The following is an 18,085-nucleotide window of genomic DNA, read 5'->3' on the forward strand; positions in this document are numbered from 1 at the left end:
GAACTACATTGTCAGACAAGAAATGGTGAGAACAGGATGAAAGAGAGGGTAAAAGGCACTTGGCCCAGGTAGAATAAGCAATTAACTGTTGAATGTATTGCATATAGTACAGTATAACAGGCCATTAACATACGTGCATTGAAGAAAATTGTCAAATTGTTTTAATGTACAGCTAAATCAGAGTGAACCACAGACATATAGGTTAATCAGTTCTATAAGTCAAAGAGCAAGTGCCAGTTAAACTTGGATTAACTAACCTGAGAAGTCTATGATGCAACATAATTGTTATTTAGAAAGGATGTTGCAGAATCTACCCTCTTACCTCACTGTAGTATTAATATAATACTACAACCATATAATATAGAACACCTGGATAGCAATTTGAACAAGTAAGCAGATAATAGGCACCTTATCTCACTGGTACGACACTCATAGTCAACAGTATAAAAATTGGAATTTTGCATAGAGTTTAGATATCATTTGTGTCTCTTAAAATGTTGCATGTGCATTCTGTTTAACTGCGCTGAGCAAATTAATTCTGGCATAGAGAAACGGTACATATGATTTAAAGAAAGAAAGACACTGCATGAAGCTCTATCATTTGTGCACAGATAGATGTGCAGATTCGTAAGTGGCTGGTCACGGCTCACTTGTGCTGTGCTCACACAACTATTGACTGGTCGCCGTACATGAAAAAGGATATAGTACTATTCGAAAGGGTCCAGAGAAGAGTGACGAAAATGGTTAAGGGACTGGGGGAGTTGCCGTACGAGAGGCTAGACTAGAGAAACTGGACCTCTTCTCCCTTGAAAAGAGGAGACTGAGAGGGGACATGATCAAAATATTCAAGATATTGAAGGGAATTGACTTAGTAGAACGAGAGGTGAAAAAAACGAGAGGGCACTCGCTAAAGTTAGAAGGGAAAAGATTCCGTACAAACTTAAAAAAGTTCTTCTTCACTCAGAGAGTGATAGAAACCTGGAACGCTCTTCTGGAGGCTGTTATAGGGGACAGCACCCTCCAGGGATTCAAGGCAAGGTTGGATAAGTTCCTACTGGAACAGAACATACGCAAGAAAGGCTAGACTCAGATAGGGCACTGGTCTTTGACCTAAGGGCCGCCGCGTGAGCGGACTGCTGGGCACGATGGACCACTGGTCTGACCCAGCAGCAGCAAATCTTATGTTCTTAAAATAGAATCTTTGGTGGAAGCCCTTGGAGTCATATTTTTCAGCTATATTGAGAGGTTCTGCCCTTCGAGTATTTTTTTTGCCCATCCTGACCGGTGGCTGCACATTACTATTTGAAAAGGAGCATTTTGGAGGTCAGAAAATATATGGGAGAGTACAGATGTTTATTTATTTAAAAACTTAATATATTTATTTAATTTTCTATACCGTTCTCCCAAGAGAACTCAGAACGGTTTACATGAGATTATCCAGGTACTCAAGCATTTTCCCTGTCTGTCTTGGTGGGCTCACAATTTATCTAATGTACCTGGGGCAATTGAAGGATTAAGTGACTTGCCCAGGGTCACAAGGAGTGTGGGTTTGAACCCACAACCCCAGGATGCTGAGGCTGTAGCTTTAACCACTGCGCCACACTCTCCCCTGGAGGTGCTGCTTGGAGTCACAGCGGTTTCCAAATAAACATACATAGGTCAAAAACAAAAACCATATAAATCAGTCTTCAAAATAATATCAACACCTGTGAAAACAAAGCCTACAAATTTTTCAGTAACGTATTAAAAAAATGTTACAAAAATGCCCAAACAACGTTAGGAAAGACAGATCAAAAGTATGCGTCTACAAATAGTTTGGTTTTTCAACATCTTAAAGCTGTAGTGGTCTGTCCATAATCTTAATTGCCCAGTAAGCCTGTTCCAATATGATAATCCAGCCATATCGCTCTTTATAGTTATGTTTAAATATTCTATAAAGTAGTTATGTTTCAAAATGGATTTCTGTTTACAAAGCGTGACATTAACGAGAAATCACAGCCGAAAGTTCACAATATCAAACAAAAAGAAGACATCACCGTAAATGACCTTATTTAAAGCTGTTAAGAGTAATGGGATTTGGTATACTGCCTTTCTGTGGCACAGTCAAAACAGTTTACAATTATTACATGAAGGTGCTTTCTCTGTCCCTAGTGGGCTCACAATCTAAGGGCCCCTTTTACAAAGCTGTGGTAGCAATGCCTCCGCAGTAAATGCATCGAAGCCCATCAGAACTGAATGGTCTTCGGGATGTTTACCGCTGCAGCATCACTACCGTAGCTTTGTAAAAGAAGTCCTAAGTATTGTACCTGGGGCAGTAGAGGGTTAAGTGACTTGGCCAGAGGCATAGGGGGGCTTCAGTAGGAATTTAACCCAGTTGTCCAGGTTCTCAGGCTTTGCCGCTAAACATAGGCTATTCTGTGCCCCTATAGTAAAGAGACAGACCTCAGTTTTCTTATTCGGTAATACAGAGGTTCCTGAAATTTAACTCCCAAATGGGTCCACAGTCATAAGCGCGCGGGACAAAGCCACGCCAACATTAGAGAGCAGACAATTGAGCGCAAGACTCCAGCGTGCTGCCGTAAAAGTTCATTTTAAAGAGCTCTGACGCGGGGTGTGATGGGGAACCCCCCCCAGTTTACTTAATAGTGTTTGGGCTTCCGTTGGAGTTTTTTTTTTGGGGGGGGGTTTGAAACCCCCATTATAGAGGAAACTTAACTTTTTCCCTATTTTTTAGGGGAAAAGTTAAGTTTTCTGTATAATGTTGGGGGTAACACCCCCCACACTCCCCAATGGCAGCGCGAACACTATTAAGTTAAGTGTGTGTGTGGGGTTCTTCCCCCGCACACCTCTTCGGAGCTCTTTAAAATAAACTTTTACGGCGGCACGCTGGAGTCTTGCGCTCAATTGTCTGCTCTCTAATGTCGGTGCGGCTTGGTCCGGCGCACTTCTTTCCCATCACCCCCAAGTGAGATCTTGCTACAATGCCACTATCCATCATTAAGTTTAGGTAAATTATGCATCTGAATCTAGTCATTTGCTTCTTTATTTGTTTAGTTTACAGTATGCTGTAAGTGGTATAAACTGCATGTTGTATGTACATGTATATGTTAATGCCTGTTAATTCCCAGAGCTCAGGCTGCTCAGTTCTCAATTGACAGCCATCTTCATCTGGCTGAAGGAAAATAGATGAAGCTTAACTTAACTAAATCAAAAGCACTCTTATTCTCTGGGAGTCAGAAAAATAAACCCTTAGGATTCACTAATATGGGTGAGACAGAGATACCCATTGTTAAAACTGCAACAATCTTGGTTGCCATTCTAGATTCCAAATTGACTTTCTCTCCTCGTATCGCCTATGTTGTTGGTAAATGTTTCTTCAAACTTTGACCAGTTCATTCCAATTTGGAATTTGTTGGGAATTGAGGCCTTACAAATTTTGGTACATGCACTAGGTATTTCAGATCTAGACTATTAGAATGTCCTGTGAGAAGGTCAGACGCTTCCAACTCGTACAAAAACATTGCTGCTAAAGAAAATAAAGTTTGATCGTGTTTTGACCTTTCTTGAAACTGTAAGAGAATGGAGACCCCCACAAACAGACACCGTGACTGTTCATGAGGTCTCCATCCCTTGTGGTCTCTTATATTTGACATTCTTGTGACACTGGATAAGTCACTTAATTCTCTATTGCCCCGGGTACATTAGGTAGAATCAATGCTGAAGTAAGGGGGGGGTCCGCCTCAGGCGTTGTCATGGTGGGAACGCAGGCACCCATCCTCCTCTCCGCCCCTGTTCCTTCCCTGCCCCACCCCCACTGCCACACATTTATGCCACTTCCCTTCCAGATCCCTCTATAACATTCCTGACGTGAGCAGCAACCCCCAACCTGCTGTCGCGCCAGGTTTTCCTCTGACATCACTTCCTGGACCTGCACCTAGGAAGTGACATCAGAGGAAGAGCCAATGCTGGTGTGACAGCAGGTTGGGGGTTGCAGTTCACGCCAGGAATTTTACAGAGGTATAGGGGAAGGGATGTGGCGCGCATGCAGCAGGAGGGTGCAGGGAAGAAGCATGTGGAGGGGAGTGCAGAAGAGGGCAGGGAGGGATGCCACCAGCCTGGGTACTTCTCACCCTTGCTACACTACTGGGTAGAGTGTGAGCCCAGCGAGACAGACAGGGAAAAATGCTCAAGCACCTGAACGTAAACCACTTAGGGCTCCTTTTGCTAAGCTGCGTTAGTGTTTTTAGCGCACGCAGCATTTTGGCGTGCACTAAACCTGCGCTACATGGCTAGAACTAACGCCAGCTCAATGCTGGCATTAGCATCTAGCGCGCATGGCGATTTTGCGCGTGCTATTCCGCACGTTAATGCCCTATCGCAGCTTAGTAAAAGAAGCCCTTAGACTATAAGTGGTATATAAATACTAAAAATACATAAAATATAAATAAACATTGGGTTCCTTTTACAAAGGCGCGCTAGCGGGGTTAACGCGCGTGACTTTTCATCACACGCTAACCCCCGTGCTGGCAAAAACTAGCGCCTGCTTAAAAGGAGGCTAGCACGGCCAGCGGTTTAGTGTGCGCTATTACGCACGTTAAACCGCTAACGCACCTTCGTAAAAGGAGCCCATTGTCTTGACCCTACTTTTGTGTTTCTCTGTTGCTTTGCTTGAAAGCAGATCACTGACTGCCTAGACTGTAGGACCCTGCATAAAATATAAAAAATCTCAGTATTAGTATATAAAATTCACCACACAGGGTACCCCCTCTTTTTTTGTCCTGCTACCTAATCCAATACTTTACCTAATGACCCCTCCATTCATCTCACTAGAATATATTAGTTGTCACTTATTTTTTTTTAGATACTTTCTAAGATACGTTTAGTATCGCCAGCCCTATGCTGGGGAATGGACTCCCTTCACATCTGCATCTGGAAATCTCACTTCAGAAATTCAAAGTATCTCTCGAGACCTATTTTCTCCAAAGAGCTCTTGAATGATATTGTACCTTTAATTTACTTAGGCTGGCACTGGGGAATGCAGTAGCTGATGCACTGGTATACTGTAAGTAGATACAATGACAGAGTGATCTTTTTAATCTATTCTTTCCCAGATTTTAGTTTAATTGTAGTTCACTGGCTTTAGTTCCACCTCTCTCCCCTGTATCTATCTAAAATTGTATTTCTATTGTGAACTGCTGTGAAACATAGAAACATAGAAAGATGACGGCAGATAAGGGCTACAGCCCATCAAGTCTGCCCACACCATTTACCCACCCTCTTAAGTCTACTGACCCCCTAAAGTATAATTGTAATTATACTGTCACTCTACTGACCCGCTCATTCAAGTCCATACCCTAGTGACCCTATCCCTTGGCATGACCCTCGTAGGGATCCCACAAAGGTATCCCATTTGTTCTTGAAGTCTGGGATGCTGCGTGCCTCGACCACCTGCACTGGAAGCTTGTTCCAATGCTCAATCACTCTCTCCGTGAAGAAGTACTTCCTGGCGTCTCCACGAAACTTCCCTCCCCTGAGTTTGAGCGGATGTCCTCTTGTAGTCGAGGGTCCCTTGAGAAGAAAGACATCTTCCACCTCGACCCGTCCTGTGATGTATTTAAATGTGGTAGATTGTCTGCAAGGTACTATATCAAACAAAGCGAAACATTAAGCTTGAAATACAGTGGGTCCGATTCACTAAACCAGGGGTTCTAAACACACCAAGTCAGTCAGGTTTTCAGGATATCCACAGTGAACATGACTGAGGGAAATCTGCACACAAAGGCTCAATTGTATGCAAATCTCTCTCATGCATATTCATGATGGATATCCTGAAAACCTGATTGCCTTGGTATGTCCTGAGGACTGGGTTGAGAACCCCTGCACTAAACCTTTCCATATGGAGTAGATGTTGAGTAGCTACCGCTATGAAAAAAGAACCACCATTTCAAGGGAAAGGGAGTGGGACTTGTATACCATCTTTTTGTAGTTTTATAACCACACCCAAAACAGTTTACAAACAGGTACATCAAGCATTTTTCCCTATATGTCCCAGTGGGCTCACAGTCTAATGTACCTGGAGCAGTGGAGAATGACATGACTTGCACAGGGTTTGAACCCACAACCTCAGCATGCTGAGGCTGTAGCTCCAACCACCACACCGCACTCTTGCAACACCAAGAATGTGCATAGGGGAGGGTGTGGCGAAATGGTTAAAGCTATAGGCTCAGTACCCTGATATTGTGGGTTCAAACCCATACTGTTCCTTGTGACCCTGGGCAAGTCACTTAATCCCCCCCATTGCCCCAGGTACATTAGACAGACAGAGAAAAATACTTGAGTACCTGAATAAATTCGTGTAAACTGTTCTGAGCTCCCTTGGAAGAACAGTATAGAAAATTGAATAAATAATAGCCAACCAGGATACTGGCACATATGCACTTATGTATGAATACACACATGTAAATGCCAATATTCCAGCTATTTGATATATAATAACTTTCCATTTAGATGCCATCAACATGGGCTACTGGACATGATGTTTTATTGTTCACTAAAATAGCACAAGCTAGTACTTGGATGGGAAGGAGGGAGGGTCATAGGTGGTGGGGGGAGAGAGTGAATGTGTAGTATGAATGTTGGCTATGTCCTTGCTAGGGAATTTTGGGTGTGTGGTGGCTAGCATGCTAGAATGTTTCTATCATAAAAATTGGTGCGTAGAGTAGCGCCTTCTTTATAGATTGTATAATGGCTGCTAAGATCCTTTCTAGTTTCACGTTTGTTCTAATATTTTGGATGTATTGGATTCCATGTATGCTCGTAAACCAAAGTGCTTGTATATCAAAGCGAGTTTCCCCATAGGAAGTAAGGGAAACTTGCTTGATTCATTTCCCCCCCCACACACACACGAACTGGCATGACCTCCCCCACTCGCTAATGACCCCCCCATACGAACCAGCATCCCCCGCCCACCCAAACACAAGCCCTTACCCCAATCCGGCACCGGCACGCAGCACCAATCTACAGGACATGCCGGTGCCCGAAGATCCTGCCTCTTGCCTAGGCTGGGCCTTGTGCATCTGCGCATGCTCAAGGCCTTCTTGCGCAGATGCTCAAGGCCCAGCACAGGCAAGAGGCAGGATCTTCAGGCACCGGCACGTCCTGTGGGTTGGTGCTGCGTGCCTGTGCCAGATCGGGGTAAGGGCTTGTGTTTGGGCGGGCAGGGGATGCCAGTTTGGGTGGGGGAAGGGGCGTCAGCAAGTGGGGGGGTGTTCTGGTTTGTGGGGGGGGGCAATGCAGGTTCATGGGGGGGCTTGCAAATCAAGTCAATGCTCGGTTTACGAGGCACGATTTTGCTCGAGTGTTTTGCTTGTCTTGCAAAACACTCGCAAACCACGTTACTCACAAACCGAGGTTTGACTGTATATAAAAAAATAGCACAAGTTAGTGTAAAATAACATAGATTAACAGTAGCCCTCATTGATTATCTCTCCCCTAAATGTGATGGTCCATAATTTGAAGTTGGGTCTACACAGGAGTGGAGTCTGGGAAGAGCATGATTAGGGCATGTGCTTTTTGTTAATCTAGGCACGATTATTTGCACCAGCTATGCTGGGATTCTATAAAGGAAAGAAGGCACCTACCACCGAATTCTCTCAACGGTGCCATTGTCAGCAGCTGCCTTATAAAGTGGCTGCTGATCATTGGTCAATGACGCGATGGTGCCATTTAGAGAATTGCACCTCTTGCAAAGATAGGTGCTGGAAATGTAGGCCAGGGTTTTCAAAGGCCTACATTTTCCGGTGCCTACCTTTGACGTGAATCATGCCTCCAGAGGCATCTACCAGTGCCTAGTGCCACTTCTGGTGTTAACCATGCCTACAATGGCGTTAGGTGCCAGTAGGTGCCTCCAGAGGTACGACTATGACGCTGTTTGTTTGGGCACCGGTAGGCGCTTTAATTTTTTATTTAAATACTGTTTAAAATGACATTTCCTTCTTAACTTAGGAAGGGTTACCATATGGCTCCAGGAAAAGGAGGATGGATTGAGACAGCCAGGTTTTACTTCTATTGAAAGCAATAGAAGTAAGGAGGACGGACTGAGACATCTGGCATTAAATGCAATAGAAGTAAAACCCGGATGTCTCAATCCGTCCTCCCTTTTCTGGAGCCATATGGTAACCCTAAACTTAGGTTCTAGTAGGTAGGTAAGTTAAGGCACCATTTATAGAATTTCCCCCCTGATTTCCTTTATAGAATAGGCTTCAGATGGGCTCCTTAATGATGCCCAAAAATAGATGCCTGTTTATAGAATCGTCCTCTAAAGTGGAAACAAATCCTATGGATCAGTCAGATCTCTGCATTCATTTCATCCATTGTTGCTTGAGGTATTAGATCTGGAACAGATTAATCTCTCCTCTGCTAGGCAAAGTCCATTAGCTTATATGGGGGATAGGGGGGGAAATTTGGACTTCTTTACCATTAATATTTCACTAAGAAAGCTGTTGTCTCCAGTTTCAGAAACTCATGAAAATGTGGGTTTTTCAAGCAGCATTAATTTGTGAATGATAGTGAAAATTAGCCTTTCCTCTTTTTTTCTTAAAGATATAGTTTTAGGAGTAATTGTGGGGTGTTTTTATAGTATTTTTAATACTACCTGAACATTGGCTCTCTATTTTCTTGTGCATCAAGTTAAAAATCCTTGTTCTAGTCTTCATGGGTCATCTTCCATCTCCTTTATTCCTTAGGTACCCTTTCGGATGCTCTGCTGTTCCAATGATAACCTCCTTGTGGTTCCTTCACTTTCTACCCTTTACCTCACAATCTCCTGAGAAACTACCTTCAGCTACCTGGGCCCCAAACCATGGAATTCCCTCCCTCCCAACTGCCACAAAGAATCCTTCTTTGCACAGTTTAAATCTCTCCTCAAAGCCTTCCTCTTTTGTAAAGCCTTCAGTCTCCATCTCTTGCTAATTTCTCTGTCCCTTCTTCCTACTTTCCCTTTTTTACCTCTCTGTTCTAGTATGCTGTAAACTGCAGTGTTGCTATAGATGTTTTGTAGTATTATCAAGCATTAAAAGAAATACAAATAAATACTGTTTGATTCTGAATAGTAATCTTATGTTGTCAAATCTTGTCAAATGTTGTCAGGTTTGCTTGGAAAAAGTATGAGATAAAATAATTAGAAATAAAATAAATAAAGGCCTATGGGATTTATTTGCACAGCCTCTAATTAGCATTTCCTGTAAATACTACAATAAGGTCTCTTCTATTGTAGAAATGTGAAGGTGATTTATGTGAATTTCTAGTTAATACTTCTGAGAACAGGCCGAAATACTGACTGAAACTTGGTTGGTTAAGACTGATGATTACTTGGAATTTCTGTTGCTGTGGTGAGGGAGAGTGTGGCACAGTGGTTAAAAGCTACAGTCTCAGCATCCTGGGGTTGTGGGTTCAAACCCATGCTGCTCCTTGTGGGCAAGTCACTTAATCCCTCCATTGCCCCAAGCAGATTACATAGAGTGTGAGCCTGCCAGGACAGGCAGGGAAAAATGTTTGAGTACCTGAATAAATTCATGTATTGTATACTGTTTGGAGCTCTCCTGGGAGAACAGTTTAAGAAAATGAAATAAATAAAATTTATGGAATAGTACAAACCGAGGATCTCAGTAGGAAGATATATTTTGCATTTTATATAAAAGATGTCCTCAAAGAGATGATAACATAATGATGGTGTCTATTAGGGATGAGTGGTCAGAAATTTTTCATTTTGTGCCTCTCCCTGTGTTGTTTCCAGAAATGTTTGTTTGATTTGGTTTTGTTTGGTCATTGTTTCATTACCGGAGCAAGTAGTGCACACTCTTTCAAAGGAATGTGCACTGTTACTGGCAAATGAAAAATGCAGAGGGCTCATTTTACTAAAACGCACTAATGGATTTTGTGTGCACTAATTGGTAGCATGTGTTAAATCTGTTAGTACTCCTTAGTAAAATACACCTTAAATCAGGGGTGTCCAACCTGCGGCCCGAGGGCCGCATGCGGCCCCGTGAAGTATTTTGTGCGGCCCCGGTCGAGGGCGATGCAGTGTTTTCCTCTGCTGCCCCCAGGTGTTTACCATCTTGCCAGCTCCCTCCTCTGTCTTACTGCGACATTTGCGCGTTTTTGCAGCCCCAGAAAAAATATTTTTCAGCCAATGCGGCCCAGGGAAGCCAAAAGGTTGGACATCCCTGCCTTAAATGCTCCACTTCATCACTGACGCTGAAACCGTGGATTGAAGACAAAGTTTTATTTTATTTTTCTTTCCAGCTTATGATTTATCTTTAATCTTATCTATTGTTTTGCCTTTTGTCTTTGTTTTGTTCTATTTCTATCATTTAAATTTCTCCAGAATTCTACTGTTCAACGGCTCCCCCTTCTGCTTCTATTCCTTTCTCTCCTCTCTTCTACCTTCCAAAGTATTTAGATCAATGCTGCCTTGTTAAAATGTTTATTTTATTTTTATTTTTCCTCTAACTCTACTTTTCACTTCTCTATTACCCTCCAGGTACTTTAGTTAGATTGTGAGCCTTCGGGACAGTAAGGGAATTTTTCAAGTACCTTTCTTATTTCTAATCTTAATGTATATTTTCTGTAAACCGCTTAGAACCTAACGGATGTAGCGGTATATAAGAAATAAATTACATTACATTAAATGATGCTGAAAATTAGGCACTGGAAAAATTGTTGGCTGGCACTATGAGGACTTATGCCAGCTGAAATCTGGTGTGCAAGTTGAGTGTACATACCTGGAATTCTATAACACTGTGAGCAATGTTTAGAAATGCCTGAGCTGCCCGTTTATTTATTCAGTTTTCTATACTGCTTTCCCAGGGGAGCTCAGAATGGTTTATATGAATTTATTCAGGTTCTCAATCATTTTTCCTTGTCTGTCCTGGTGGACTCACAGACTTTCTGGTGTGGTTGTGGCCATGGGGGGATTGGGTGATTTGCCCGGGGTTACAGGGAGTAGTGTGGGTTTGAACCCACAATCTCAGGGTGCTGAGTACAGAATGACATGAGGGACATAGCACTAGAGAATGAACACAGGAACAAATTTGTCCCTGTCCCCATAGGAACTCAATTTCTCCATCCTGTCCTGATGAGTTTTGTCTCTGTCCATGCCCCATTCCTGTATGCTCTGCCATAACTGCACAAGCCTCGAGCACTTATGATTTTAAAGTGTTTGAGGCTTGTGCAGATGAGGACGGAGCTTGCAGAAATGGGGCAGGGATAGGAAAATAACTTGTGGGGACAAAATGGGAAAATGAGTTCCCGCAGGGACGGGGAAAAATTTGTCCCTGTGTCATTTTCTAATGCCGAGGCTTTGGCTTTAACCACTGTGTCACTCAGGGCCATGTTAGATGCAGACCAGTTAGGTGCAGTTGTAAGGGTTGCTTCTTGCATTGGTGTCCATTGACCCACAGATTCTGTATATGGGGCCCACACTCCTGTGATGTGTGTGCAAATTGATTGGCCAACAAGCTGTTTACGATCAATAACTGGATGCTAACAACCAATAACATTGGCTTTCACATATACCGTATTTTCTTGCATATAACGCGCATGTTATACGTGGTTTTTACATACCGCACATACCCTTGCGCGTTATACACGTGAGCGCGTTGTACAAAATTTTTTTTACATAGTTTCCCCCCCCGACGCCCGATTCATCACCCGGAAGGAGCGCTCGCACTCCCACCCCGAAGGACCGCTCGCACCCCCACCCGAAGGACCGCTCGCACCCCCACAGCCTCCCCCCCTCCCCCATGGAGAAGCTGTCTACCTTGTTTCCGGATGCCAGCCCAGCTGCTTCCTCTGCCGGCGGTCCTGCCCCTTCTCAGAGCCCTGTGCTGCGCTGCTTCCTCTTCAGGCGGTCCCGCCCTTTCTCTGATGTCAGAGAAAGGGTGGGACCGCCGGAAGAAAAAGCAGCACAGCAGGGCTCAGAGAAGGTGCGGGACTGCCGGCAGAGGAAACAGCTGGGCTCGCTGGCATCCAGAAACAAGGTAGACAGCTTCTCCATGGGGGAGAGGGGAGGCTGTGGGGGTGCGAGCGGTCCTTCGGGTGGGGGTGCGAGCGGTCCTTCGGGGTGGGAGTGCGAGCGCTCCTTCGGGGTGGGGGTGCGGGTGCGTGCGAGCGCTCCTTCAGGGTGGGGGTGCGAGTGGTCCTGCGGGGGGGTGAATCGGACGTCTTGGGGGGCATCAGGCTTTCAGGGTAGGGACAGGACTTCAAGGGGGAAAGGAGAGTCGGGGCGGGCGAAAAGAGAGTCGGGGTCTCCAGAGGAGAGTCGGGGCAGGCGAAAGGAGAGTCGGGCAGCATGCACGATATACGGGTGTGTGCGGTATATAAAAATTTCTGTACATAAAGTTGTGTTTTTCGCGCGTTATACCCGTGTGCGCGTTTTACACGGGTGCGCGTTATCTATGTGAAAATACAGTATTTCATATTTCAACAAACAGTAACACATATGCAAATCATGCACCTTGACTCAACTTCTAAACTAATAAAATTTCATGTCAATTAAATAATATCAACAGTTCAGTGTACCTTAATATACACCATACTCCCATGGAGCTAGTTGGAGTCTTAAAAATCTGCCTTAAAAATCCACCATGTGTATAATCATTTTACTTCTCCAGCAGGGTCCCACCTCCACCCACGGCGGTCTTGCACATGAGCAGACACATAACATCATTCCTTTCCTCCACCTCATCCTTAGTGACACTGAGGCCCTCATGAGTCTAAAGTCACCATTAATATCCTGTTTCTATGTGACGAGTGATGCTCCAAAAACTTTGCAGATGAGGACCACGGAAATACCATCTGATCAGTTGTTAGAGAAAGCGACTTTCATGTGCACAGAATAAATCACGGAAAAAGATAAAAATGTGCACAGGCCCCAGGAAAATCTACGTCATAGGGACGCAAATCATAAGAACATAAGAACATAAGAAATGCCTCCACCGAATCAGACCACTGGTCCATCCAGTTCGGTGGCCCGCACACGCGGAGGCCAATCCAGGCGTTCCCTGTTTACGTCCTAGGTGTTCCCTGATGAAGACCATGTTTTCCCGTATCCCTCAATGTGATTTGCAAGCAGGTGTGCGTCCAACTTGCACTTGAATCCCATAAAGGAGATTTCCATCACCACCTCCTCCGGGAGAGCATTCCAAGCGTCCACCATTCGCTGTGTAAAACAGAACTTTCTGACATTAGTCCTGGGCTTGTAGCCCCTCAATTTTAATCTATGGCCTCTCGTCCGAGTCACATTTGACAACGTCAATAATGATGCTTCTTGCTCTATTATGTCAAAACCTTTTAGTATTTTGAAAGTCTCTATCATATCCCCTCGCAGCCTTCTCTTCTCGATGGTGAACAATCCTAGTTTTACGAGGCGTTCTTTGTAGCTCAAATTCTCAATACCTTTTACTAGCTTCGTTGCTCACCTCTACACCCTCTCCAGCAGAGTTATATCCTTCTTTAAGTAAGGAGACCAGTGTTGGACACAGTACTCCAGGTGTGGTCTGACCATTGCTCTGTAAAGAGGCATGATGACTTCCGCCGATCTACTTGTAATACCCTTCTTTATCATGCCCAACATCCTGTTTGCTTTCTTTGCCGCTGCTGCGCATTGTGCCGATGGCTTCAGGGTCCTGTCTATCAGTACCCCCAGGTCCTTTTCTTGTTCGCTTTTGCCCAATGTCACACCTAACATTATATAATCATGTTCCTTGTTTTTCGTACCCAGATGCATCACTTTGCATTTGTCTACATTAAACTTCATCTGCCACTTTTCTGCCCATTTTTCTAGCTGGTTCAGATCTCTCTGGAGTTCTTCAATGTCCTTATGTGATCCAACTGGTCGACATAGTTTCGTGTCATCTGCGAACTTGATTATATTACTCGTGGTTTCCTCTTCCAGATCATTTATAAATATATTGAATAATATGGGTCCAAGAACTGAGCCTTGGGGCACACCGCTTGTCACATTTTCCCAGTCCGAGAACTTCCCATTTATGCCTACCCTCTGTAATCTGTTCTCCAGCCAATTTGCTATCCATCGTAGTACATCCCCTTCAATCCCATGGCTTTGTAGTTTCCTCAGAAGCCTAGCGTGCGGAACCTTGTCGAATGCCTTCTGGAAATCCAAATATATTATATCCACCGGGTCTCCGCTATCAATTTGTTTGTTCACCTTCTCAAAAAATTGAAGTAAATTCGTCAGGCATGACTTCCCCTTCCTGAAGCCATGTTGACTAGCTCTCATCAGGTCGTGATTCTCCAGGTGTTGCACTATGCTATCCTTGATTATTGCTTCAACCATCTTCCCAGGAACCTTGTGTTTTTGCCTGACCTCCTTTTCTATAATATTTTGTAGTTCAAATCCACTTTTCCTCTTTACTCTTGTTTTGTTAAGTTTGTATATAGTCTAGTTTATTTAATGGTTATGTTTAAATTAATGTTTTATTTTTTAATATTGTAATTTTAATTGTTTCTTTTTATGTATGTTCATCGCTTAAGCGATTAATCAAAAATTTTAATAAACTTGAAACTTAAACTTGGCGTGAGACTCACAGGTCTATAGTTGCCCGGTTCCCCTCTCAATCCTTTTTTGAAGATTGGAATGACATTTGCTATCTTCCAGTCATCTGGTATTTTTCCGGTTCTAATTGACAAGTTTGCTAGGGTTTGTAAAAGCTCTCCGATTTCCATCTTAAGTTCCTTTAGTACTCTCGGGTGAATTCCATCCGGTCCAGGGGACTTGTCACTTTTTAGCCTATCGATTTGATAGTATATCATTTCCAAGTCCACATCCACTGTAATGAGGCTATCCTCAATTTCTCCCCTGAATGCTTTCCCTGGTTCGGGCATTGTTGTAGTGTCCTCCTCGGTAAAGACAGATACGAAGAATGAATTTAACCTATCCGCAATTTGTTTGTCTTCCTTGATGCACCCTTTTATTCCTTGGTCATCGAGAGGGCCCACTGCCTCCTTTGCTGGTTTCTTCCCTTTTATGTATCTAAAAAAGGGCTTGAAGTTTTTGGCGTCTTGCGCTATTTTTTCCTCATAGGCCTTTTTTGCGTCTCTTACCACCTTGTGACACTTCTTCTGATCGACCTTGTGACTGTTCCAGGCCTCCGTTGTTCCTTCTTGTTTCCATTTTTTAAACGAGTTCCTCTTTTCCCTTACCGCTTCCTTCACCCCTTTATTTAGCCAAGCTGGTTCTCCTTTGTTCTTATTCTTCCTTCCTTTGGATATCTGCGGAATGTAGAGAATCTGTGCTTCAGTGATGGTATTCTTTAGTAGGGACCATACTTGGTCGACCGTTTTGATTTTGGCTGTCATTTTCTTGAGTCGTTTTTTTACCATGGCTCTCATGCTATCATAGTTCCCTTTTTTGAAGTTAAAAGTTGTGGTTTGGGACCTGGTTCGCTTCCCCTTCCCGATACCAATTTTAAATTTGATCATGTTGTGATCACTCGTCCCCAGCGGGACCGAGACTTCCACATCTGTTGTCCTTCCAGTTATGCCATTTAGGACTAAGTCCAAGGTTGCGGTTCCTCTTGTCGGTTCTCCCACCAATTGTTCCAGGAAGCAGTCTCCTATTGTTTCCAGGAACTTTGTTTCCCTACCGCAATTTGAGGTTCCTAGGTTCCAGTTTATCCCCGGAAAATTGAAGTCTCCAATGATCGTTACGTTTCCTGTTCTACATTCATGGTTGATTTCCTCCATCATAGCTGTGTCTGCTTCTTCCGTTTGTGCTGGGGGTCGATAGTAGAGGCCAATTTTTGCGTCTGCTCCGCTCTGTCCTGGAATCTTTATCCAGAGGGACTCTAGTTTTTCTTTTCCTTCTGTCTTCCCTTCTCAGAGATGTGCCTTGTAGTTCATCATAGGCACATGCCATAAGGGTCATTGAAGGGGCAAAGAACTACCAGCAAACCATGCAAATGTATTTTTTTTAACTATACACCTTGCAATCGACAGCCTCAGTCCTGCCAGTATACGTATGTATGTATTTTAATTTATTAAACATTTATTAACATACTAACATATTAACCCAACAAAGTAAAATTTAAAATAAAAATAATATCAGGTTGAAGCGGCAGCTAACTTAGGAAATTGCTTCACTGGTATTAAAACTTTCTGTGAAGGAAGGAAGAAGACACCCCAAAAAGAAGAACTATCAAAAATAATAAATATATAAATTATAATATCAAGCAGCTAAAAAAATAAGAGATGAAAATAAAGAAATTAAACAGAAATTAAGCAAGCTCAACAAACTAAAATGAAATGAATTATAAATTAAAAATTAAAAATTAAAGTAAAATAAATTCCAGTCTGGTACTAGGTCCAAGCTTCACTCTGGTTCAGTGGAGCAACATATCTGCCTTAATTTCACCATTAATTTAATTAATTAGAGCAGGAAGGCTCTAAAGTGGAGAAACAGCCAAAGGCAGGATGTTCCCCAACAGGCCGTAGAAAGAGGAGGGAACAGACCAGACAAGTGAATGATGAGGAAGAAGAGTACAGGATCCGAAGAACCGAGCAGAAGAGGCAGGCCAAGGAAAATCTCCCGACACCGGCACAACTCGGTTGCTCAACATCCAGATGGGCTCCGACCAACAAACTGTGTCTCTGGTGAGCTGTAACAGGCGGGGAAGGATGCATCCGACCAACAGCACCACAAGATCCATCTGCAGGGGAGCAGCACAGCATCCACCTGGTGACAAGACCCGAAGAGAGAGAATATGTTTTTAATGAATGCACCTGAGACACAGCTTTAACACACATACCTGAGATATGCTTTTAGCACATGTGGTTCAGTGCTACCAGTACCTCCAGACCTGCCGGTGATTTTGAAGCGTTAAAGGACGGCTCTTCATTTCATGCATCACCCAGCAATGTCTGGGCATCGCCAGAGTGCTTGTTTTAATATTTATGAGCTCATTGTAATGCAATTATCGGAGACTGCAGCGAAGCATGGAAAAGACCACACAGAGCCATTTGTGTCCATTGGAAGCAAAAATACTTCAATGCTAAATTGGTCATAACTGGTTTACTGTTGATTGTTAAATGCACAGTGACTTTAGAGCATCAGGGCATGAGACAATAAATTCCCTCATCTCCTGACACTTTGCCACCACAGCTAAAGCTGCGACCAACCTCCCCCTTAAGCCCCCCCAAGCCCAGCCCACCCCACCAACAGCAAACAATGGGCGGGTAGGGCAGGAAACCTCTTGCACATTTTCCCACACAAACAATGTATCCTCCCTCTCACCAAATTCCCTCACAGCTTTCTCAACCTTGATTCCAAGACCCACTAATCACATTACTTTTCCTCCCAACTTTTTGCTCACCCAACCATTATATTGAAGAAAATCCCTGAACTTCCTTTCCTCTAATCCAGCGGTCTCAAACACGCAGCCCGCAGGCCGCATGCGGCTCTCCAGGTGCTATTTTGCGGCCCATGGTCTGGACGCGATGATCAACTGCTCCCTTGCTGCAGTTGATTATTCCGGTCAAAGCTGCGGCTGGCGGCGGCTCCTGCTCCATCCACACCAGCATTTCTCTTCCCCCTTCCCTTCCTTGTGGAGCAGCAGCGTGTCTGACTGGCTCAGTCGGGAAAGGAAGGAGGAGATGTCAGAGCATGGAGGGGGAGGGAGAGATGGAAGAAAAGGAAAGGAGAGAGATGTCAGGAATCAGGGAAGGGATGATGCCAGACCGTGAGGTAGTAAGGAAAGAAAGGAGAAGAGGGAGATGCCAGAGCATAGGGGAGGGGGTGGTGACAGAGAGAGAAAAACGGAGAGGTGACAGAGTTGAAATCAATCATGTACAAAGGAGAGAAGGGGCACGGGATAGATAGTTTATGGAAAGAGCATAGAAAGAGGGAAGATGCCATATGGAAGAGAGAGAGAGAGAGGGTGCACACTGGATAGAAAGAGCACAGAGGGCAGTGTATGGAATGGGTGAAATAGAGGGTGAGCAGTAGATGGAAGGGGAAGAGAGAGGGAAACAGACACTGAAAGGAAGTATGGGGGAGAGGAAGGACAGC

General features: G+C 44.0%; 1 protein-coding gene across 1 annotated transcript in view; it reads left to right on the top strand.

Moving 5' to 3' along the window:
* Positions 1-18,085, top strand: part of CALCRL (calcitonin receptor like receptor) — a 227,795-nt gene that overhangs the window by 1,073 nt on the left and 208,637 nt on the right. The gene's annotated exons all lie outside the window — the stretch shown is intronic.

Source organism: Geotrypetes seraphini, chromosome 5 (genome assembly GCF_902459505.1).
Source record: "Geotrypetes seraphini chromosome 5, aGeoSer1.1, whole genome shotgun sequence".
Taxonomy (NCBI): Eukaryota; Metazoa; Chordata; class Amphibia; order Gymnophiona; family Dermophiidae; genus Geotrypetes; species Geotrypetes seraphini.